Source organism: Fistularia commersonii, chromosome 5 (genome assembly GCF_037954325.1).
Source record: "Fistularia commersonii isolate RoL2024-O1a breed Wild chromosome 5, RoL_Fcom_v1.0, whole genome shotgun sequence".
Taxonomy (NCBI): Eukaryota; Metazoa; Chordata; class Actinopteri; order Syngnathiformes; family Fistulariidae; genus Fistularia; species Fistularia commersonii.
Genome location: NC_141288.1, coordinates 12,688,613 through 12,712,553, shown reverse-complemented (window position 1 = coordinate 12,712,553; position 23,941 = coordinate 12,688,613).

Here is a 23,941-nt window from a genome sequence, read left to right as displayed (position 1 = left end):
GATTTAAGATTTTTTTTTTAGAACAGGGGGTTAGTGGGGAAAAAACAGAAGTGTGTTTTTTTTTCTTTTTTTTTTCTTTTTATACATAAAGAAATTAACAATGGTTAGTTCTCTCTCATACATGGATGCAATCATGTCACGGTATGTCCATGTACAAGGAAAAAGGTATAACAGCAATTCTGAAAAAATATATCACACTTTCTCTTCCTTTTGGCTGGTACCTTCAGGGGTCATGACAGCAAATCATCTGCCTCTACTCTTTTCTCTAAAACCAACTAACTTTACATCCTCTGTCACCACATCCTCTTCTGTCTTAATCTAGGCTTTAAAATTAGAATTATATTAGTAAATTGAAAACTAGCTCCCAAGATAAAAGTTTCCCCACCCATTGTTAAATCAATTATCAAACCACATTTGGCATCATCTGAAAACAAAAGATTACTAACATTTTGAGCAACTGAATTAAAATCGAAAGAGCACTCTTTTTCTATTACTGCTGTCCTTACTTTTGTTTCTTCTCTGCCTGCTATAATTGATGAAACTTGGTAGGTTTGAGGGAAATCTCGGAGGATAGGTAGCATAAAGATAGAAGAGATCCATGCAGTCAGTTGAGCACCTCTAATAGACAGGGAGGATAAGGATTCATCCTGTACATTTATAGAGAGTCTAGCTTGACTGAGTGAAGCAAAAAGCAATTTAGGGAAAACTACTGAAGACAGAAAGGCAAAAATGAAAAAAAAATACTGAATGTACTGAAAAAAAACAACAAAGTAGTTGCTGTTCTTCCGCTACTGAGCAAATATGAAGTGGCATCATGAAAACTGGTCTATGGTAGAAAGCACTTTTTAAAGTAAAAGTCGCTTTGTCAGAAAATAATATTGGATTTTTGTAATAATCTTCCGTGAAATGCAATTATAGATTTTACACACTGTCACTTCTTCAATTTGTATTTAAAAAAAACTGTGGCTGATTTTTTTGTCGATCAGTAAGTATATAAGTAAGTTGATTGAAAAATAAACTAAAAAAAAAAATTGAAGACATTGCCTCTAAAATTACTCATCCAAAGTCAATTTAAAATTGATTTTTTTGCACTTATTTTATGTGATTATTTGTAATCATATACTGCATCTAAATGTCAGAGGCTCAAACTGGGTTTATTGGTTTATCCAGACATGGAATTCTGACTGTTATTTAATCCTTGAAACACTCAACCATCAGTTCAAAATAGCCTTTCATCACTTTTAGAACCAATGTTTTAACTAGGAAATATATCATTATTTCTTATTAAAATATTTTTTGATCTCCACTATCTAAGACTTTCATAAATCCATGTTTAAATTTACAGCATCTAAAGTTTTGGTATCATTACAGGGACATATTTTGACAATAATGCTGAAAGATATGATTGTTTCTCCCTATACTATATATAAGAGTGCTCATCTTTTCTTTCGGCACTCAGTCATGAAGTCTGACTATCACATTACAAAGATTGAAGTGGGTTTCTGTGGCAATAATTTATGTTATAAACAAAAACCCAAAAATGTTTTGCAATTTTAACTTTTCAAACGATCACACTGTCACATGCTGCCAGCCCCCAGCCCGACTGGTTAAAGTAAGCATTAGTCTGGCATTTGTGTTTTTCAACATACAGATACTACAAGATTGTACAGGCACACTAACGCCAAAATTATTGGTTGCCCTATACAAGTACAGGTTGGCATGTAGACCTTGATGATCATGTTTTACAAAAACTTGGGATGAGATTCAAATTTATTATTGGAGAGTACAATGAAGTCCTGAAAATACGCAGTTGAAGAGGTTTCATTCAATATCTGCATATTTTGCTGCAAAAAGCTGCAAAAAACTCTGTTTGAGGCTATAACAAAGATTCAGGCAATTTATAGTTCTTTCATTTCTCAACAGATGGGGTGTTGACAGGGTTTTAAATGGTCCCAAATGGCTTACAGTCTTGTGAAATGAGTGAATTAGTATCACCTTTCAGTCCAGGCAGGTCTGAAGATTTTAACTCCTGCCACTTAGATCATTTTAAGTTAAATGAATCACAGATCTTTTGGGTCAGTCAACAAAATGTTGCAATCATCACCTTACTCTCAACTCTTTGTTTTGTTTTATCTCCAGTTTGAAACATTTTCAAAGAATGCTTTTTATGTCCACTTATAGCTTCTTCCATGGAATCTTGCCCTTTTGAGGACAAGATTCTTTGATGCCTAAAGGACATGCTTGAAGTGCCGTCTCACAGACTCTGTGATTAGCCTGTCGACTCCAAGAGGCTCACTGTTGTCATTCCCTTTGACCGTCATTGCAGAACGTCATCAGACGGCAGTGTTAACCCGACAGACATGGATTCAGCTATTTGTTAGGAAGAAAGAAAATCACTGATTACGATGATCAAGGAGATGAGACAGAACTCAGTGTGTCCAAAGGAAGTTTGGACATACTGAGTTCTGATGGGGGATTGTGAACAAGATGCTACAGGTCAATCAACGTAGAGTAAAAGAAATGTGTCACTATGTTGCGAAAACACGCTTCACAATTTATTTCATTACGTGTTAAACATATCTTCTTTAGACACAGTAATCTTTATAAAAGTGATACAATCGGTGGGGATAACAGTTGGAGGTGCAGCCTGGTCAGCCACCTTGAAATAACAGACTGCTTTACTCCCACTCCCAAGCCTTGCAGTTTGCATCCTCTCGGTTAAAGGTGAAACAGTCAACAGGAGCACAGTAACACTCAAATATCTTTCATAAAAATTGAAATGTATTGTCATCAAATCTTATTAGGATAACTGGCCTTTTTTTTTCTCCTTGAAGGGTTTTACCCCTCTTCAGTTCTTACAGATAGAGGGGAGCTTAATGACTTAAAGTTTGATTTATTCACACAAATACTTGCGCATCAGACTCACTTGATTCTTTCAAACGCAACAAGCAACTTGACATCACTTATTAAAATACGCTACAATTTTTTCATCCAGTGCTCAGAATGCTAGCAGAGAAGAATTTTGGAAAAAAAAAATAATAATAAGAATCGGGAAAAAACTAAAAAATATATTTTGGCAAACATCAGTTCAGTGATGTGCCGGTTTGTGCATTTAATATTTTACAAATCCTGAGAATCATCCATACTGATTTTTGAGAAGGTCAGATCTACAAAATCACATCACACCTTGATAAACCATGCCTGCAGCAGAGTTAGTCTTACTTGTGCGAGTGACTATACGAAGCGCTGAAACTATGTGACACTTCTGCTTAGTCTCACAACAAAAAACATAACATAATAACATGGCATCTTCCAAAGTAGGTTACCTTGATGTACTCTGCACTCAGCCAACGAGAAACACTAAAGTATCTAAAACTGAAAGTAAATCTAACTGCAAAGATCTTTTCTTTTCCACTGTTCCAGTCAGCAGCTACCACAGTGAATCATCTGCCTCCATCGAACCCTCTCCTTTGCATCCTCCTCTTATACCAACAAACTCCATGTCCCCTTTCAGTACCTCCATACATCTCTTGGTCTTCTTTTAGACAAATTGAAAGGTTCTCCGAAAAAATTATAAATTACTTATATAAAAACTTAAGGTTACTTAAGGTTTACTAGTTCTAACCTACCTGTACTACTTTTTAATTCCTCTTCCTTCAGCCAAAGGAAATATTCAAATGTTTGTACTTGTTAAGACCTTAAAACACTTAATAGCCTTAACCTTGACACTTTATATTTTATTGTATGTCTTATTCTCCCTCCTTCCTACTATTATCTATTATTGTTATGTTTTGCTTGAAACTCTGGCACAACAATTTCCTTCGGGATAAATAAAGTTGTTCTTATCTTATCTTATCTTATCTTATCTTAACTTCTTCACCTTTTTTCCAGGGGCTCTCTTGCTCTGAACTGTTGACCCCAGATACTTGGAAAATCTCTTACCTTCTCTATCTCCCCTCCCAGTGGCCTTTACATTTCACTTGTGTTTCTCTCATTCACACACATGTATTCTGTCTAGTTGTGGCTAACCTTCATTCCTCTCCTTTCCAGGAAATGCCTCCACCTCTCTAGATTTGCCTCCACCTGCACATAGATATCATAGTCTATGCAGATCTGTGTCTAACTTTATCTGCCCTTTCCATATCCATAGCAAACAAGACGGGGCTCAGAGTTGATTCTTGATGTAGTCCCACTTCCAGTGACGTCTCCTCCTCATATTTGAACAGTAAATGTGAATTTTTTTTTGCGATTTTTGAAAAAAAAAAAAAAACTAAAAATCGTGAAGCTACGTGGAAAATAACTTTATCGTACAAATCACAGAATAAATAGAACCATTTGATTTATTTTTTCATTTTGCATTTTTTTCTTGATGACAGGTGACTGCACATCACTGCCCACCTCCACCGTCACACTATTTTCTTTGTTTTCATATTTGTCCAGCACCACTCTGACATACCGCTCTACCACTCCAGAATTCCTCATGCAATAAATAAATCTACCTGTAAAAATAAAGAGTAGATAAAAGATTTCTTGTACACACATTTTCATACACATACAGACACACACAAACACACACAATCTAAATGGAGTATTCTGTCAACTGTTTGCAGGCAGTTTGCCCTAAGCGAGTAAGACTGCCATTTGCTCCCAGGCTGACAATGTGATGGAAGGCATGAGGAGGTTCAACAGATAAATGTTTCAAGGGTCTGGCCAGCCTGCATTTGCCCTGAGATCTCTGGCGTTGTCAGACATGTTAGCCTCACAATAACTGAGTCTGGGTCTTAAACTGGTCTCATCTAGACATATCTATCCCCCAACAACAATCTGAGGCAAAATAATAGCCACAAATTGGTTTTGGACCCGGCTTCCACGACTTCATTAAATAGAGAAAAGCCTCTTCCATCATCATAAAAGTGCTCTCTCTGACACTTAGTGAGGGTAACCAAAATTACCCCTAATCCATAGTCAAAGTATAATTATAATATCTATAGCATAATTTTCTCCACATAAACCAATGTGATTTAGACAATGAATTTACCTATCCACAGGGAAACTGGATTTTGGAGATGGAAAAATATGTAGGTCTTTGAATCATATTGATGCTGGAACTACTGGTAGTTCACACTGACCACACAGACACCACAACATAAAGACAACAAGAAGTGATGTTAAAATGCAGCATTAAGGTTATTCTTTTGCTGTTGGTGTTTGGTGTCACTTCCCAAAAAAGAATGTACAAGACGTATACTGTGTATACTGGATATTTCATGACAAATGTTAACTGAGACTGCTTTTCAGAAAGAAGTCTAGCCAAGCCCTGTGTATTTACAAAGACTCAATATTCCTCTTACAAAAGAACGAGATTGTGGATACAAGAGGCCGAAATGAGTTTCCTCGACAGGATGGCCAGACTCTCCCTCGGAGATAAGGTGAGAAGTTTGGTCAGGGTCCAGGAGGAGCTCAGAGTAGACCGCTGTCCCTCCGCATAGAGGGTAGTCAGATGAGGTTTCTTGAGCATCTAGTCAGGACAATGACCAGAGGGGGAGGTATTCTGTGCATGTCTATCTGGGAGGAGACCACAGAGAAGTCCCAGGACACACCGGAGAGACTATGTCTCCAGGCTAGTCTGGGAATACCTTGGGGTCCCCCCAGAGGAGCTGGACCATGTGGTGGGGCAGAGGTAGGTCTGGGCTCTCACTGCTCCGGCGATCCGACTTCGGATAAGCTGGGGAAGATGGTTGGATGGATGGATAGATGGATAGTTTGCTGTGTGCAAACACTTGGTAACAGCAGTTAAAGAAAAACTTCCTATTACTAGAAGGAAAAAGTTGAGCAGAACCAGACTCAGGGTGGGTGGTGATTTAGCTGGATTGAGTTGAGATGAAAAAGAAATGAATATGACAATAATAGAGAAGAAAAATAATAACTTTAATTGGAATATTGGTATGGTGAGGAGTAAAAAAAAAAAAAAAAAAGGACTTGACAATTTCCTTTTTCGGTCATTTTATCTCTTTTTTTTTAAACCCAAATTCTAGTTCTATTTAGCTTCAGGATGACACTCAGTCCAACACACACTTCAGGTATCCTGACCTACATACCAGACTGGCCATTTTTTGTTCAATGGACTAACAGTAAGCTCCAAACCAACCAACATGTCTGCAGCCTGATTTGCTCATTCCCGAACACAATGACTGCACTCTTCCACAAACACTTACATAAGACAGTCACATCACAGCATCAGTTACATAGAACTCAACCTCCACAGCGCATCAACAGTGTTTCCAAAAACATCTCACTTTCAATGATGTTCCCTATTCTTGGAATATTTGCACAGCGCCACCGTGCCACACAAAATTTAAAAAATAAAAAAATATTCAAAAATATGTCCGTGAAACACAAAATCTACTGTAGAATCTGCATAGTCCACATAAAAATAAACTGCCCATGACATTTCTTTTTCATTTGATAGTCTACCCATTAGGAGGCTCATGCCTCCTGTTAGGAGGCTGTTACAAGAACAACCAGGTCCATTTTTGGGGGAAATGTGTTTGAGGTGCAGAGCATGGACCAAGTAAAAACAGATGTGGAGATATTAATATTGTTGAGGAAAAAATTCTAATTAGATTGACATGTACTATAATCTCTCACCAGGGTTACACATTGAACTACCATACTGAGGACTGTAGAAAGAGCCAAAGATCTATTTAATTTATACTTTCTGTCTTACCAAGGTTATGAAACAAACATGACACCCAAATGCTAGTCTACTGCTTTGATGGCACTCAAGAGTAGATTTTCACAGGATTTTCCATGAGGCACTATGTTATTTCAATAAATTAAATTAAAATCAAACAATTCTACGCTGTTTTGTCCTTGAAGTTTCTAAACCGCTGGCCTAAATATTTACTAACTTTGAGGCTCCTGAGATGCAGCTGTGACTTTTGTCACATGTGCAAACCAAATGTAGGCCTGCAACTCATTTAGATCTTGACCCATATATTCAAATTCTTGTATGATTTGACTGTTTTTGTTTGTTTTGGGTTTTTTTTGATTCATGCTCAGAGAAACCGATGAAAGAATTTCTTTGGTCTTAATTCATTGTTGACACTTTATAGCTGCTTCCAAATAACCATAGGAGTATGTAATTCTGTTATTTTCCTTTTTAACCCAATTCAGAGAGGGCTTGTCATGCTGAATGTCTCTTTTTTCATGCACAGTCATATCCAGCCATAATTTCATTTAAAACAATTAAAATCTAACAGATTCAAATCAAAACATGTTCATATTCTCAGACTGTGCATCACACCTGTTCATTGACCGAGCACGCTCACCCACAATTTGTTTTCGGTGAGGTAATTTAGCCTCCCCGGGAAAAATTAAATATCAAATAGAATCTGTCTGGGCCTGGCTCATCTGTTTCTGAGCAGGCTGCAGAACTCCTGCTGCTGAGGTCTCAGAGTTTAATCCCAAGTGGAACCCCACTACATCATGTGACACATGTCATGTAATTTTTTCTAAAGCATCCTGAGTTTTGTTTTGAATTCAAACTTTGTACTTTTTGTTAGATTTTGCCCCCCAAAAACAGAAACTTTTAGTTATATGAAAAATATTTGAAATATCGGACGCTATAGTGTGGGTTGAAAATGCAAAATGTGACGATTTCCAAGAGTTATTGTGACAAAGAGGGCACATTGGTGCGCAGACCAGCCCAAGCACCATTATAAAAAGATTACAGGGCTTAAGGAGCTATGTCCCTGAGAAAATAGCTTCTAGGCTACTCGTCTTCGCCAACCCAGCTTCCTCTCACACAGCTGGATGGAGTCAAAAGGAAAAAAAAAAAGGAAAAGAAAAACACACTACAGATGGAGAACATTTGGTCAATGGAGAGGAATTAACTTAACTTGAGGCAGGTGAAGAGGAAGTGTCAAAACAGAATTAATGTTTCACCCCAAAGCTTAAAGGCAAGATAATAGAAGATAAAAGGTGCAAGCTTAAAACTTGACCTTAAACTTTATACAGGAGTGAAATATTTCAGGGCTCAGGCTGCTGGTTCTGATTTTAAACATATGTAGCAGTTGGTAGTCTCACTTACAAACACAGTGTCTGGTCAGGTATAGCAATCTTTAGCTGACCTGAGAAGATGTAGCCTCATCTATGTATACAGTGGTTGAGACTAAAAAATCTACCTATTACTTTCTATAATATCTAATATATCTATATTTCTATAACAGCAACAGCGAGAGCAACAATAATATAGCTTTTTTCTTAAACAAATATGAGTATGACATAATGAATCATGGGTTAGAAGTCTCCAAATTAACCTTCAAAAGTAAAGACAAAAGTAAAATCCATTAATTAACTTTTGCATGATTCTCCCATCACTAAGTACTAACTATTTTAGCAATTTGCTATTGATTTGTGATGTTTTAGTTCTGCTGGACAATGTCCTCTAATGGACAATTTATTGATTGAACTTTCTTTTTCATCTAGATAGAAGTGAAGAGACTTTGAAGGTCAGAACATATAAACAATAATACCTTGTGTTCACAAATTTGTATTACAGATATTTTAGTTTACTCAATCTCAGGCAGGTATTTGAACACCTTTCTGCAAAAAATGTGGACTTAAATTAAACTCCACCCTTAAAATGTTCCCAACATACTCCAAGATAATTTGTATAATGCTATGAAAAAACAAACAAAAACCCTCAAGTATATGAAAATCAGATATCATATTTCCCCCAGCTTACATAACCAATATCAATGTGTAAAACAGATCTGGGTGAGGAGATAATCCTTCAACCTCCTGAGTCTCTGGCAGCCTGACAACATCGGAGGCATGGATCGCTGCTCATTCAGTGGCATGCATGTGGTGAAGGAGGAAATCTGATAGAGAAAAGAGCTGGGACTTCTGCCAGGTCTACGCACACACAAACACAAACACACGCACACATACACACACATACACACAAAAACGCATAAACAATTCCGAGGGGTATGTACTTCCTGGAGGTTTATCTCACAGCAACTTCAGTCTGGCACATTTTGGTGAATTAGCTTACAGTTGGGAGGCTCATCCCACACTACTAGAGATAATGAACTTCGATCTCCACATTAATTTTCTACCTTTTTTCCTTGTGTTCTCTCATGTGTCTCCCTTATTTTATCTTGTTTCAAATTCAATTAATTAAAGTGAAATGCAAGCAGTGAATACAGAAAAATAGCGCTAAAAGTAGGACTAATTTGATTTTGATCAAAAACAAATAACCTCTTGATAAAAAATAATTTTTATTCCAACCGAGCAGATCATCATCGGGGTTTGTAATTCCCAGAAGAGAGCTGATGTGGAGCTGCTCAAACATAAGACTGAAAAAAAATAGGAGACACACGGATGTCATGTACTTCCTACTCATTCTGAACCCACAGAAAGAATCTAAGACATGCACCTTTGCCCTTCAAGGAGCAGAAGTTATATAAACACACCTACTCGCACCCAGAGGGCACCTTGAATGCTCGCATTCAAAAAGACGCACAAACAGCCATACAGCTAAAAGATACCATCAATTATCTTCGCTATTTACCTGAAAGGACAGGAAAATGACATTTTAACAGTCAGACCCACCTTCTAATACTATGTTTCCCTCATCTAGTACACTTGCTTCATGGCATGGCAAATTGACCTTGCCTCGCAATCTCACAAAGGTAGCAATTATGCAACCAGGAAAAAAAAGAAAGAAACATCTGATCTGAGGGTCTTTGATTGATAGCATTAGTGTCTGGCCTGTTTCAGAGTAGACTGAATTTACAGCAGCACAAATGATGTGTGAACTCCTAGTGTAAGGAAAATGTCAAGGGGGACTTCCTTCGGAGCAGTGAGTTAGAGGAATTTCAGCATGTAAGAAGAAGTTGTAGGGAATAACTGCCAAACCATCTGCTCCTAGAATGAGGAGAAGATTTGTGAAGACTTGTGAAAAGTGAATCCTAGCTTCTCTTCTCTTTGTCCCACTTAGAGATTGAAATACAGATAGAAGACTGCGTCAGGTGAAACGAGGAAACGAGTGTTTGGTAGAACACAATGATCTCATACAGTGTGAACAAAGAGTCTTTCACACACTTGAATGAGTGCATTGAGATGAGATTAGATCATAAATTAGTAAATGGATGGTAACACAGGTGAGGACTGAAGGACAAGACGACAGGATGCTCGGAACAGGGGGATTAAGGAGACTGCGAGGGGCTGTTTGCCTATAGCTTTTTCTTGACATCTTCCAAGAGCAGCAGGTAGGTTAACTTGTGTGGACTAGAAATGCCCCGAGGGTCCAACATGTGTTCTCACTGAGAACGAGCACTTCAGGTTAAAGAAACACTAAAAGGTCATTTGGAGACCACAGACCTTCAACTTCCATGTAACATCAACTGAGATATTTTCCCAAATATTTAAATCATTTGTCCTTAGACACTGGATTTGGGCTCATTCGATTTTAATCCTGCTAGAAAACAATACAGAGAAACAAACAGAAGCACAATGGCATGTAACAAGAGTACTATGTATTCATCCAACTACGGTATTAAGCACAGGTTGAAAATCTCAAAGAAGAAATAGTGCAAGGACCAACAATTTGGTGCATAAGTCTATTACCGTTGATCATCAGGCTGTATGTATTCCACCACAATGAGTGCACCTTAGAAATTCATGCTAAAACCATCCAAAAAGTACATAAGGAAAAACAACAGTCATTGAGAATATATAAATGTTGTGTCAACACTCCAAAAACGCACACATATTCTTGTTTTGTCTCTTTTTAATGCAAGAAAAGATCATGTGGAATCACCAGGATTCCAAATATATATTGTGCATTATATCTATTGATCAGATATAATCATTATTCATACTTCATGACAGCAAGGCTTTCATGAGCAATTTTCTTTATACGGGATTATTTGTCAGGATAGGCTTCTATAAGAGCTGGCATTTCTCATTCTACAGAGAGAAGCAGAAAGGCAGGTTGTGGTTCACTCGGATATCTGTCTTGCTGTGGCAGATGTCAAGTACACTATCTGGAACTGTGGAGCAATTACCAGTGGTCAGGCCTCAGAGGGACTACTGTAGTCTATCTCTACTCTGCCTTTTGAAAATGTTCTTGTACTAAAAGTAAATGATAACTCACAATAAATTACAGGTCACTTCTGTCTCACGTCATCAAAGCTGATCCCTCACTCAATCTGATCCCTAAGCTTTTATTGAGACAACAGTTTTGTTTTGTTTTTTTCCCTCAATAGACCAATGCAGACCAGCAGTCTGGTTTCCAGACCAGTGAATATCACCTAGATCAGGTGTGCCCAATACGTCGATCGCGATCTACCTATCGATCGCAAAGGTAGGTTGGGTAGATTGCATGGCATTAAAACGTAGACGTCAGCCTATCATACTCACTATGAAATTTGTCACTTTACTGACAGTCGGTCTGTCCAATCTGACCTTTTCTGACGCAGGCGTCACTGCAAATGTGCACATAACAGTGCGTTCTAGCGAGCTAGCGAGTTAGCCTCCAATTTATGTCTTCTAAACTTATGGGTATAAAAATTAGTGGGGGAACTGGACCAAGTAAAAAGACTAAAACGTATCACTTCCGTACGGCATGTCAGGTGGACTCTTTTTTTATTTTCAAAGTGCGTTTGCCTCATCTTCCAGTCTGCCATTGCTATACCGAAAAAGGGAAATGTGGAGCGGCATTTTCAGAATGTTCATAAAAATAACGACACTGACTTCCCTCTGAAAAGTGAGCTGCGAGGGGGAAAGGTGAAGAAACTAAAATCCCAGCTGTCAGGACAGCGGTCGTTTTTCTCACAGCTAACTTCAACTACGCTGCTGACTCCATGCAAGCTATCAGAATAAGGTATTTACCAAAAAAGTACTCTGTTTTAGTGTGCCATAAGGGTTCATGCACTTATGCAAGATCCACACACATTTATTGTGTTAAGTATACTCAGTGGATATACAAATAAATATGGTTTCAGCATTTTTAGTGGAGGTAGATCATTTTCACATGGTCATTTGAAAAGTAGCTCACAAGGCGAAAAAGTGTGGGCACCCCTGACCTGGATTGTCAATGTCAGAAGTGAATGTAGAATGATGGCTTTTGGAAGGTTAAGATGTTACATGTTACATGGCAAACATAGAATACATCATCTGAGATTCAAGATGGTTATCAGCTGAGTAAATATTATTAAAGCTTGTTTTGCCCTATTTGGAATACAGACAGTCACATTCCAGCGTGACCTGGAATGATGTTTAACAAAATGCAAAAGTCAAATAAAACAACAAAGGACAGGCACACATGCAGGGCTGAGAGAAGCTTTATCAAGCATGTGTTTTGTTCTGTGTCAAGAGTGACAGTGTAGCTGAGAACAAAGCATAAGAAAAAGGGGAGGAAAGTCAAGGAGGAGCAGATGCAGACTGGAACTAAGCAAAGTTTCCCTTGCAGTCAGACATATTTTAAACTTTCACACAAAAAATGAAACAAATCCCATTCATGCAGATGAAAACCTCAAGAAGACAAAAGAAGTAAACTGGCTTCCAAATATATTATCGCAAACAGGCAAAATTGCCATGCTCAAGTTTCCTTTCACGCTATCGATATATCTGGGCCCCATTTGATACATTTCCATTCAAACTAGGTTCAAGGACATCAGACCAAAATAGCTGACTAGTGGGGCAGTTCAGATAAGTAACTCATGAATAAACAAAAAAAATGAGAAACATAAAATATCTCTTGCTGGTAAAATGGACAAAACAACTCAAACAGCTTTAAAGCTAAACAAAAACAGGACTTACGGCTTTGTCTGAGAGGGAAGATGAGGTTGCTGGACATTTGACAGACTATGGTAAGAATGCAGTCTATTGCCTTTTTTTACACGATAGAGTGAAGAGCAATTTGTTTCTGCAATTCTATCATTTGATGCCATAGTTTTATTTTTAATTACAGATGTCTCTTGTCTCACAGAATCTTGCTTGTCATGTGTAAAAGAATGATACTTATTTCCAATTTTTGTACAAACAGACAATGACACACGGTTACAAGCAAAGGTATTTTTCTACATGCCTCCTCTGATAAAAAAAACTATTTTAGGCAGTTATGGATCCAGTTGTACAGAATTAAAAAATAATTGGCCTCAAAGAAGAAACAACCTGATCCCCAAACTGAATACCACAGGGGTCATCACAGGACGACTGCTGGTGCAAGGATGTCAGAAGAAGTAGGACAAAGGATGAAAACACTGGAAAAACAGCGACAGAAAATAAATTAGGATCATGGATTTACTTCAGGGAAAAAAAGAGATAAAAGGAAGGTGGTTGGTGAAGAAGAGAGTAGCAAGGAGAGTATGGATGGCAGCTGAGTCCAGAACTGATGTGAGACAGAGCAGAATTTGTGTAGGTCAAAGCCCTACAGAGAAACAAATTCTTTGCTCTTGTGAGCACACAGTATTTTACAAAGACTTCTCCAGAGTCCTTTGGAAGGAAAGAAAAAAACTGGATTGAGTGCCACCACAAGCATCTGTGTATAATTGAGAGTTTAAACAAATTGAGTAGAATAATAAAACTTGTGAGCCACTTTGGAGTATTATTCCTCTGGCAATGGCTTGTCAAATGCCCAGAATGCTTGCTGGGTGAAACTGGATCAGGAGCTGAAGCAGCAGCTCAGCGAGGGTGGAGGTGTGGGAGCCGAGTTATTTAATAAGATGTAATACTGATTGGCTCAGCATTGGCCTCGCTGATACCCGAGAAGAACCCAAGACCGAATACCAAACATCATCAAATAGAGGTTGCAGGGTGGTAAAAGTTGTTTCCCCCAAAATCCCGACAAATTTTGTACCAAAACCTTTCAATGTCAGCATTCCATGTTTCATATTAAAATGCTTTCATCAACAGAATTTCTTTTAAACACAAAGACCACAGAAACAAAAAGAAATATAGGGATATAGACAGAACAAAATATCAATCAAAAACAATGTGAATTTGACATGGGTAGAGCTAAAACCCCAGTATATTAAGGATAAAGAATTGACAGGAGGAAAAAAGACATGCGTGACAAGATATGTCAAATGTCTTAAAGAAGAGGTTTAGGTCTGCAAATCCTCACAACATGGTAACACTAATCCCAAACATAAATGTGTGCATGGGCGGTACAGTGGTGTAGCGGTTAGTGCCTCCGCCTCATAGGAGGGAGCCGCTGGGTGCGATTCTGAAAAGGAACATTTCTGTGCGGAGCTGACATTTTTTCCCTGCGTCTGCATGGGTTTCCTTCAGGTTTCCTCCCACCATCCAAAAACATGAAGTAGATTAACTGGGGACCCTAAATTGCCCAGATATGTGAATGAGAGAGTGAATGGTGTCTAGTCCAGGGTGAACACCACCTCCCACCCATTGACAACTATGATAGGCTCTACAAATAATGAATGAATGAATATACTTGAACACTTGACGCTAAATTACCCTTTACCAATTAAAAATGTGTAAGAGGCTTGTAATTTTCATCGTAGGTACACTTCAACTATGAGAGACAGAATGGGGGGAAAGAATCCAGGAAATCACATTGTAGGATTTCAATTAATTAACTGGTAAATTCCTCAGTAAATAAGTATTTGGTCACCAACAAACAAGCAAGATTTCTGGCTCTCACAGATCTGTAACTTCTTCTTAAAGAGGAACCTCTGTCCTCCACATGTTACCTGTATTAATGGCACCTGTTTGAACTGGTTATCATCATAAAAGACGCCTGTCCACAACCTCACACTCCAAACACTACAAACTCCAATATGGACAAGACCAAAGAGCTAGAACAAAATTGTAGACCCGCACCAGGCTGGGACAGCTGAATCAGCAATAGGTAAGCGGGTTGGTATGAAGAAATCCACCGTGGGAGCAATTATTAGAAATGGAAGACATACAAGACCACTGATGATCTCCTTGGATCTGGGGCTCCACGCAAGATCTCACCCCGTGGGGTCAAAATGATCACAAGAACGGTGAGCAAAAATCCAGGAACCACACTTGGGGACCAAGTGAATGACCTGCAGAGAGCTGGAACCAAAGTAACAAAGGCTACCATCAGTAACACACAACACCGCCAGGTACTCAAATCCTGCAGTGCCAGACGTGCTTAAGCCAGTACATGTCCAGGCCCCTCTGAAGTTTGCTAGAGAGCATTTGGATGATCCAGAACAGGATTGGGAGAATGTCCTATGGTCAGATGAAACCAAAATGCAACTTTTTGGAACAAACTCAACTTGTCGTGTTTGGAGGAAAATGCTGAGTTGCATCCACATACATCCATACCTGCTGTGAAGCATGGGGGTGGAAACATTGTGCTTTGGGGCTGTTTTTCTGCAAAGGGACCAGGTCAACTGATCCGTGTAACGGAAAAAAATAAACAGGGCAATGTATCCTGAGATTTTGAGTGAAAACCTCCTTCCATCAGCAAGGGCATTGAAGATGAATTGGGCTGGGCTGGCTTTCAGCATGACAATGATCCCAAACACTACGCGCCCGGGCAAGGAAGGATTGGCTTCATAAGAAGCATTTCAAGGTCCTAGAGTGGCTTGGCCAGAGAAAACATTTGACCTCTGTCATTGCCATCAAAGGGTATATAACAAGTATTGTGATGAACTTTTGCTCTTGACCAAATACTTATTTTTCACCATAATTTGCAAATAAATTCTTTAAAAATCAGATTTTCTGTTTGTTTTTTTTTCTCATTCTGTCCCATAGTTGAAGTATACATATGAAGAAAATTACAGACCTCTATCATATTTTTAAATGGGAGAACTTGCACAACTGGTGACTGACTAAATACTTTTTTCCTCCACTGTACAACATCAATCAGAATCATTGGGTTTGAGGCTGATACTTTGGCTATTAACACCTCTATCCTTTATACCTCCTTCATGCCTGATTCACATACATCAAGGAAATCCTGTGCCCTAATTTCTTCACATCTCTCAGACATGCCAATTAGGTCTCTACAATTTATATAACAAAACACAGGTGACATCAATAGTTTTCCAACTGCTGAACAATCAAAGGTTTTGAATGAGTTAGTAGATCAACACCAGGACTTAATACAGCACAGCAATTTTCTGTCTTGGAAATATATATTGTGAGAATATTGCGAGCAAGTGTATTACACCTTTATAGACTACTGACCCAAAACTAAAACAATGAAGTTAAATCTCATTCACACCACCATGATTATCAAATTCTAATGAAAACTCCATGACAGGTTAAAGTGTAGTGAAAGTTGTATCGGTGAATAGGATTAACAAATTTAAAAGAAAAACAAGCACAAAAAAAAAAAACACATTTCTGACGACAGTTAAATGCTCCCCTAATTGAAACCCTAATCTTTTAGACTGCCACGATTAAATAAGAAGTAAAAGTCCCTCACCAGGGAATACTAACTCTTTGTGTGTGTGTGTGTGTGTGTGTGTGTGTGTGTGTGTATGAGAGAGAGAGAGAGAGAGAGAGAGAGAGAGAGAGAGAGAGAGAGAGAGAGATTCTTCAGATATGGTTGTTCAAGCTCTTGATCTTGAACAGAAGGGTAAAGCTGTGTACCTGCTGTGAAGCCCTACATGTGTAATTTCCTCACCCATCAACAGATGGCAGTGTTCTGTCTGTGATGGTGAGGGGAAGAAAAGAGCACCACAGCACAGAGAAGCTGTGCTAATGATGAATCTAACCTTGGGAGATGTTAGGCTACAAATGAGCTGCTGTTGATGGCAGGAGGTAGGAGGGCGGAGCTGCTGCTTCTCATTTATATTACAGGCGTTTAGCTGATGATTTTACCCTCGATGACAGGACTTGTATGATAAGCGTACTTGTTAATGGAAAAGCAGAAAAAAAATGTAAAAAGCACCACACAGACACTGGGCGCTTTTTGTTAAGTTGAGTACAAGACTTAAGTATTTCTAGATATGAATGAAAGAGTGGGAAATGTTTTTGAAAAAGAGAACGTGGTCAGGAAAAATCAAAGCAAAGAAAGGCGACATTTAGTGATGCTATACGTTGGAAATACCACAGAAAAGGTCAGATGCCTCATCCGTACTTCTCCTTAATCAGCTGAGGGAGATGCTGGCTTGGATCTATTCTCTTTTGTCTTTATTTACAGACATGCCAAACATTGCATCACTAGGTCTATAAATGGACTCCTATGGGGCAGAAACAGTATCACTGAAGTGAAGGAGGCAGAGTTAGTGGAGTGTATAGAGCAGGGGTGTCAAACTCAAATACACAGTGGGCCAAATATAAAAATCTGTGCAAGTTGAGGGCAGGAGTGGTTTAATGTTTATTGAAAACTTATTGAAATTATCTTATTGCCATTGCCACATATTGACCATGAAGCTAACAAAGCTTTTAAATACTTGCCTATTAAAACAACATTAAAACATCAAATAAATTAAAAATCAGTTGCAATAATAACTTAAAGCTCTATCGGCGACATTTCCAGGGTCATTTCTAATTTCCTTTAAAGAAAAATCCAACATGCCTTGTGGTAGCGAGAAAAAAAGTACAAAAAGGAAACATATTACAGGTCAGTTCTCTGCTCTGATGCTTTCTGGTCTAAGCCAGAACCTTGAACTGGCAAAGCGTCTACGTTCTTGTTGATAAACAACAACATTAAATACAAGAAAAATCTGTTGCATTTATTGCTTGTGGCTCTATAAACAACACATTCTCATCCCATCCCATTGTGTCAACCACCTGATGAATGGTGAAGCTTCCCTCAGTGTTACATACCAGCTCATCAGCAACCCTTTTCGTCTTTTTTTGATAAAAACAGAAGCGTCTGGAGAAGCGTCTAATATTTTCCCAAATTTTTTGATAACAAATTCCCATGCGTCACATACCGGCGCATAAGGTACCCCTTTCTCATCAGGCGTCATGTCAGTTCAAGAATGTGGTTTCTCCTTTCAAACTAAAAACATGTTCAAAACACTAACTCCGCTTTTATTTTCGTTAGGTTTGGAGAGAAATACAAGTGTTTACATGACATGTAGTTATGTAATTTCATGTAACGAGGGCCATTGAAAAACGACGAGAAAGAGGTTCCTAATGCGTCTGTATGTGACACGAAAGGAAGTCTTCAACATTCGTCAGGCGGTTGAGGCATTGAGATGAGAATGGACTGTGAAAAACAGCTTTTCCTGAGCAATTTCCTGATTAATTCCTGGCGCATTTTCTCCCGGATAATGCCCACCTGTCCACTCTTTTGAGTGCACATCACGGGCGCTCCATCTGTTGCCAGTACCACAAGTTTATGCATCTGCTAACCCTAACCGCTGCAAAGATAAACTTTCCAGTAGTTATGCAATGCATCAATCTTAACCCCAAAAGTTCCTCTGTTATGCACAGATCTGGATCCACAGCTGCGTAGTATCAGAAATGCAAATATATACTCCCCCCCACCTGTCTTGAAACCCCGTTTTCAAAGTCCACCTTTTGTTAAGTGATTTTTGGGGAGAGGGGTAACTGAGAGTTGACAACAGGTGACTCAGCAAGGCCAGCTGATGAGTGGTTGGGGCTCGCACTTGCCGGCACTCGATTGATGTGCCACAGCACTCGTAATACATAGTGGGACTTGTAGTATTAATGGTGCTTTCACCATATCAGCCAGCCAGTAACAAGAGTTTAAGAGATATAGTTCAATTTAATAGCAGTTCAAAAGCATATAAACATAAAAATCAGGGCCTGAGGATGGCCTCTGGACTGCTTGTAGGTCAGAGAATACAAAGGAAAGGATGCAAAAATTTGGAGTAAAACAACATATGCGAGTAATTAATGTGTTTTACACTTTCGAATCTGTTCGTCACTTTTCATCAGTGCTTATTTTCAATGTTGACGAAAATAATACTTCAAGTAAAAATTGCTTTGAGGCTGTAATACAACAATTCAGCATTCCAATGTGTATTTGCTCTCTTCTTGATATGAGAATAAAAGCAAACCCAACAATGTTGCTTAAACCTCCGGAAAAAAATCCTGTAACCTGAACATACTAGTGAACTTGAGAATATACTTTTCACTTTGTGTCTCTCTAAATAAGTCTACTAACTCCTTTCTTAAGTACAGTCTGCTCTGAGTTTTGGCAAAACAAATCACTAAAAGTTTTAACAAGATGGTGCAGGCTTTAATTTACCGCCCCTTTAATTGAGGACAAATCCAACCGAGCATGAAGAAGGTTGAAATTCCTACTTCTTTGCTGTCTCATTTATATCAAGCTGTAAAGTTGTGGTAATTTGATTCAATTACTGCTCGAATTTCCAAACTCTGCACTGGTCCTTTCCAGCTCTAAAACTGACAGTACCTTTCACTATCAACTGCACCACTTACCACAAACTGTGAGCTGATCGTAAATATTTGGATTATTCCTACAGTAACCACCGTCCAAAGCCCTCTTGGAGATAAAATAATGGTTAAAATTACTTAGAATACAATCCACGATAGGCTAAGCTGACTCATGCCAAAAACCACAAATTCAAACCTTGGCATAAAAAATGTAGTTGACACTTTCAAAGAGTGTTTCTGCTGACTGTCAGCCCCTTAACAATTCTGTGATTAGTAGCAGTCACACAAGGTGAGAATGAGCTTGACAGCACTGCCATTCACATCAGCTACTTTGTGATGTGGATGTAAATTCATTTAGTAGAAAAAAAACACATCCCTGACGGTAAAATTACTCTTGACTGAAGGATAGTTACACTGCTGGTTCTCATTTATTTCTGATTGCCTAGTTTCTGTCTGAATAATCTTGAAAGTTATTATAATCGTTATTGGTGATAATGTAGTATATGTTTGACTGTCCAATGCATTTTCTTATGCATTGGACTATTTTGCATGAATCCTATGCGCTGAGACTCACTTTAGCTCCATGTACACTAGTTTTAGGGTTCAGACCTGTGCTGCGCTCATAGACTACAATCCCCCACCAATCGTGTACATGTATAATTGTTGAATTCTCCAAAATTAGTCTCATTGATGAACCACAGAATTATAGTGTAGGGCAGAATAACAAAAATACACCACCTCATATACTTCAATATACAAATGAGCTTTTTTTTATAACTTACAGTTGTATCTCAGTATTCACACCACTCCTAGTTGTGAATAGCTCCCTTATTAAGAGACTTGAGACTCATCTCAAGTGAATTAGCCCCTTGAATATGAAGCAAAAATTCCCTAGTATCTTCAGTCGTCTTAATTTGAGAACTTCATCATAACTGTTACTCTTGTCTAAAAAAAAATCTCCTCCTTGAAGGTATTAGTTGGATGTGTAATAGATGACCTATCATTAAGCCTGTAAACTCTGTTTACTCAGTTTCAGTGACCTACAGTTTCAGTGACCTCAGTTTTACTCACCTGTCTTGCAAACTAAAATGGACTTAATGTGGTGACATACCTGGGAAACTCCACAGTGTGTGAGTTGTTTCCGAGACGCTACGCACACAGAAACAGGCCAAAGACAAATATCCTCATACATCATGCCTGCCGTGATGTAACCTTTTTAATACACCAATTACACTCTAAGACACTGTTGAAAAAGAGTGGAAGGGTTAGAATTTATAATTAAATGTAATTGAATCCTCAAAGTGGGTAAGTGTAACTGTATTTCATGTGACACATGTTGCTAATGAGATTTGAGATTGCCCCATATTACAGGGTTGTAAGCACCTGACCTCACTGTCTGATGTGTAGCATACAATTAAACATGCAAAGCATAAAACAGCTGCTGCCATTCACACACGAATGCAAACACACACACACACACAAACACAAGCAGCTAACACAGTTCTCACACATCCCTTCAGGGAAGTGGCTCCCTTCGTGTTGGGTGAAAGGTCAGAGGTTAAAATAAGTCGATGCACTTTAGACTGCCCCAAGTCTGATGGCTAAATCCACATGTATGCTACATTTACCAAAAAAGTAATAACCAGAAAGCAAGAGTGACAAAGGATAAATTGAAAAAAAAGTAATAGAGTTATAGTTTTCCAGTGTAGTCCTCAGTTTCACCACTGCTGCTCCTCCTCTTGCCGCTGTGGTCAGATGCTATTAAAGACGCATAAGAGAGACGGATGGCTACTGACATGCTCAGGAAAGACAAGCATATTTCTTTCGGTTTCTTTGACGTCTTTATGTTTTAGGAAGGGGAAAGAGGGTGGTTTATACTTGGACTGACGATGTGGTCTCTGTTGATCCTGAGTTCATGATCCCCAACCCTCTGGCCCCGTGAACAATCAAGTCATTGTGTTGTCATTAATTTAACAGATTCTTGTGTTTTCGCCCTACTGTTTGGCCATGCATCGGATTCTATGCTTTTCCTGCTGTTATTTCAGGATTGCTGTTTCAACTGAACATGTCCTTAACTTATCAAGATTATGAGGCTTTCACAGCGCATATTGAAGAAAGAAGAGTGAAAATGGGGAAAAATGCTTTTTGATTAGAAATGCAGAGTGCTGTCTGGTAAGAGAGGAGAAATTCAGTATGTATAATTTATAGCTGCTCCATGACATTGGAAAAAAAAAAAAACCTCAAATAGCATACCAATTAAGTTATTTTCTCTGGTTTTTGGAGGCCCCATGATTATTTGGGATAGAGGAGGTGCAGGGAGGCCCGAAGCATATAGATGATCTCCTTTGGTCCTTTTGACCACTGACATCTTGGGTTGCATGTGTAGAGCTGCCTCCCTTCCTGCATCATTTATTCTGAGGCCTTCTTTTAGTCTGTTTGTTTGTGTTTCTGGGTGTGTGTGACTTTCTATCCACTCATCATGGTGAGAACAGACATATTTTTCTATCCAAGTATGATTGCAAGGAGTCACCATCAATTAGTATTTGTGTTTTTCATCTTCAGCTCATGACTGAAAATGACTGACACATACTGACACAAAACATATGTGGTTTAACTCACCCATACAATATCCAAAGTGAATTAACAACTTAAGAAGAAAGTATTGCAGAAAGTATTCCATTGTGTTCTGGTGACATTTGATACACGCATCATTTGCATTTTCATCATTCATGTTCCAAACCCATTAGACACACCATTGTCCTTACTTTGTGTGTGTGTGTGTGTGTGTGTGTGTGTGTGTGTGTGTGAGTGTGTGTGTGTGTGTGTGTGTGTGTGTGTGTGTGTGTGTGTGTCTGTGTGTGTGTGAGTCTCAATACAACATATCCATAGTGTCATTTAATGTCCGGGGCCTTTCCATGCTGATTGCCTTAACTTGTCAAGTATCTATGATTGATTGTAAATGTAAATGAATGGATATGAAGAGCATTTATTATCATACTTTGATAAATATATTTTTTTACTGTATTAACAAAGAAATCTTTTTGGTTAACTAAATCAACATGTATGTGTCATTGGTAAATATTCATTTGGTTAGACTGAAGGAGAAGATTAACATGTGCAGTTTAATAAGATGCACATGTTAGATGTGCCCATATTTAAATCAATAAATAATCAGTTTTAACAAGTTCAACTAACTTTATCAGATAACATACACTTGTATTTCTTAAATGGCTTATCTTCTTTTTTTGACTCCTCCCTTTAGGCGCCCGTCTAACCCAACTCTCAGGATCCATCTCTCTCATAAAAGGCTTGTAAAGTATTTATGAGCGATGAACAAAAATCCCATAATGTTCTATGTGAATCCAAAGAATATGAAAAGTATGCTTTATTTTGGGCAGCACAGTGGAGCTGTGGTTAACGCTTCGGCCACACAGCACGAAGGACCCTGGTTTGATTCCGACCAGGGGACCATTTCTATGTGAAGTTTTGCATGTTCTGCGTGGGCTTCCTCCGGGTTCTCCGGTTTCCTCCCACAGTCCAAAAACATGCATGTTAATTGTGAAAAATTGGGAAAATTACCCTGAATGATTGAGTAAGTGAATGGTTGTTTGTCTATATAAGTGGCTCTGCAATCTACTGGCGATCAGTCCAGGGTGTATCCCACCCCTCACCCGATTACAGCTGGGATAGGCTCCAGCATCCCCCGCGACCCTGAGTGCAGGATAAGCAGGAGAAGATGGATAGATGCTTTATTTACCTGTGTAGAGTAACTAGTTAAGTACCAGTTAACGCAATGCCAAATGACACTGGGTTTACTGGAAACTCTTTACTGGTACAACCTGTAGTCAGCCTTCAGAACTTCTGAGGTTGCAGTAAGATTTGGTGGGTTAAAAAGAAGCAAAAAAGTCACTGAGAGACACACACCAGCGTGCAACTTAGGTTGCATGTTCAAAAGCTGCCAGTGAAAAAATTGCATTGGGTTTTTGCTTTTGTTTCAATTTTCTTTTCTATTTTTCACATCTATTTAATTAAACAATATTATTAGTCATCACTTGTAATGCAGCCTCAGGGCAGCATGGGCCGGTATCTCCCTGAGCTGGTCCCAAGCCCGAATAAATGCAGTGGGTTGCATCCGGCATAACACTTTTGCCAAAACCAAATATCCGAATCAAATAATAACCAGATCATACCGGATCTGTCGAGGCCCAGGTTAACAACAACCGCCATTGGTACCGATGACCTACAGGGTAACAATGGAAACTGGGTTACTGTAGGTCAAAGAAGGAGAGGAGGAAGGTATGTTAGGAAGCTGAGAGAGAACAAGAAACGCAAGAATCTGTGACTAAGAGTAGGAATTTTGAATATTGGAACTATGACAGGAAAAGGTAGAGTTGGTTGACATGATGCAGAGAAGGAAAGTGGATAAACTGTGTGTCCAGGAGACCAGGTGAAAAGGTAGTAAGGCTACACGCTTAGGAGCAGGCTTTAAGTTGTGCTATCATGGTATCGGCTGGAAGAGAAATGGAGTAGGAGTTTTCTTGAAGGAGGAGTTTGTTAGGAATGTTCTAGAGGTGAAAAGAATGTCAGATATACTAATGAGTCT